Source organism: Mastomys coucha, unplaced genomic scaffold, assembly GCF_008632895.1.
Source record: "Mastomys coucha isolate ucsf_1 unplaced genomic scaffold, UCSF_Mcou_1 pScaffold5, whole genome shotgun sequence".
In the NCBI taxonomy this organism is placed as follows: domain Eukaryota; kingdom Metazoa; phylum Chordata; class Mammalia; order Rodentia; family Muridae; genus Mastomys; species Mastomys coucha.
The window spans coordinates 27,159,248-27,161,622 of NW_022196911.1; positions in this window are offsets into that span (position 1 = coordinate 27,159,248).

Consider the following 2,375-nt stretch of genomic DNA (forward strand, 5'->3'; position numbering starts at 1 on the left):
AAAAAAAAAAAAAAGCCCCTGCTCAGGAGATCATAGCCCTAGAGGGGAAACTAAACAGACATTGCTTTGCTATATAGACATTTGCATCTGCCAAATTGCTTTCTAAATAATCATGTTTATTCCCACAGTTTAGCACCACCATCAGCTTTGGTTGTAGAGACGTCTTTCTGTCTTCTGTAAAGGGCAATGGTGATCGCAAAGACTCATAATTGTCCAAGTGCTGAGGAAAGCAACTGCCAAATGTTCCCCAACACTTGAGACATCACTGTCAGCCCCTTTAAAGCTCAGGACATCCTGGAAGATGGGGTGCAAACAATGAAGAGCCATGGTACGGGTAGAGTGTTGCAGAAAGCTGTCTGCCGGGCGTGTCACGGCTGTGGCACTCGAACTCCCCATGGCTGTGATTACTCACAAAAGACCCGCCCAACTGGGCTCCTCATTCCTGCCATGAAGCAGGCCCTCCTCTCCCCAACCAGCTATAGGCAATTAGTGGTTGCTGGGGGAAGAAAAATGTTCTCTCTCTTTTTTTAAGATTTATTTTAATTATTTTATTATTATTTAATTATTTTACTTTGTCTGCATTTATGTCTATGCATCACATGCTTGCCTGCTTGCCTGGTGCCTACAAAAGCCAAAAGAGGGTAGCAAATCTCCTGCAGTTAAAGTTAATAGATATTTGTGAGCCATCATATGGGTGCTGGGAGTTTAATTCGGGTCCTTCCTCTGGGTTCCATCTCTCCTACCCTTGTTTATTTATTTTGTGTGTGTGTGTCTACTTGCCTGGGTGAGGGTATGAACACAGTATGCATAGAGGAGACCAGAAGAGGGGATCAGATCCCCCTGGGACTGGAGTTAGAGGTAGTCGTGGCCACTGAGAATCAAACCCAGGTCCTCTGCGAGAGCTTCAGAACTTCTATGCCATCTCTCCAGCCCTGGAGGGATGTTTTCTTGAATAGTCAGTGGCTAGGTGCCCCAGCTTCTGCAAACAGCCTTGTCCTGTAAGCAACTCTGAGGAAACGCTAATGCTGGGGCAATAACAACAGAGAAAAAAAAAGACACCAAGGAAGGAGGCAGGCTGTTAGACAGGAAGAGCGTTAGTGGGAGGGGAACAATGATGGGGAGCTAAATATGGTCAAAGCATATTATCTATGTGAAAATATCATAACGAAGCCCCCTTGTGATGTACAACTAACATATGCTAATAAATATGCATAGGGAGGAGCTGCAGAGCGTCCTCACTGATAGAGTGCTTTCCCGTTGGCTTTCCGCTGAGCTAGGGGCTAGAAAGGACTCAGCTGCGCTCTCCTCTGTCAGTGCTGGAAACCACAACTGTAGCTCAGGCCTTGCTGCCCCCTGGTGCATACTGCAGTGCAAAGGCTCCCAGGATGCCCGGAGAGGCAGGGAGAGGGAGGGGCCACAAAGTTGTCCAGGTAGCCTCTCTGCTCAGCCTACTCTTCCCCATTTCCCTCCTTTATAGAAAAGCCAGGAAGTCATGTTCCTGACTTAAGATGGCAAGTCAACCCTTCCTAGAACTCTCAAGGCACTGGGGTCGACCCAGGACCACGACCACAGTAACACAGCTCCTCTTCACACCCCCACTAATTTTTCTGTATTGAGGCCTAAGCCAGGGCCTTGAACACACTGGGCACACACAGAATCACTGAGCTATACTACCAGCTTGGCTTTTCTTCACTTAGACCAGGATCTGCCGTCTTTTGAATTTTTTGCTTGTTTGTTTCTGTTTTATGAGACAGGGTTTCCCTGTGCGGCCCTGGCTGTCCTTGCAATTCACTCTGTAAACCAGACTGTCCCGGAACTCACAGAGATCCTCCTGCCTCTGCCTTTGAAGTACAGGGCTTAACAGGCTCTTTTAAATTGTTTGCTTTGAAGTCCATTATAATAAACTAGACCTCAAATCCATGATTTTTTTAGATTATCTTCAATGGGACAAGGAAAATAAATGTTTGATGTTTAAAAAAATTATGCTTCAATTATCTAATGTCTATCTTTATTACTTTTATATGTCTCTAAACACAAGAAGCTGAGTGTTCCCAATACAAAATTGTTAATTCTAAAAGCATCTCAAAATCTGAAACTTAAATTTTAACAGTTTTAGATTTGAAGGCATTTTCTATCTCAAGGATGTCCAGTCAGCAAAGACCATGTGAGTATTCCAAAATCCACCATCACCACACCAAAAAAAAAAAAAAAAAAAAAAAAGGTCTTTTTTGCAGTGCTGCTGGCCCCAAGCAGTTCTCATAAGGCCTCTGCCATGGTACATCAAGGAGGTAAATATGTGCACCACGTTGCTCAGCCCTAACTTTTAAATTAAAATGTTTTAATTTGTGTGTGTGTGTGAGAGAGAGAGAGAGAGA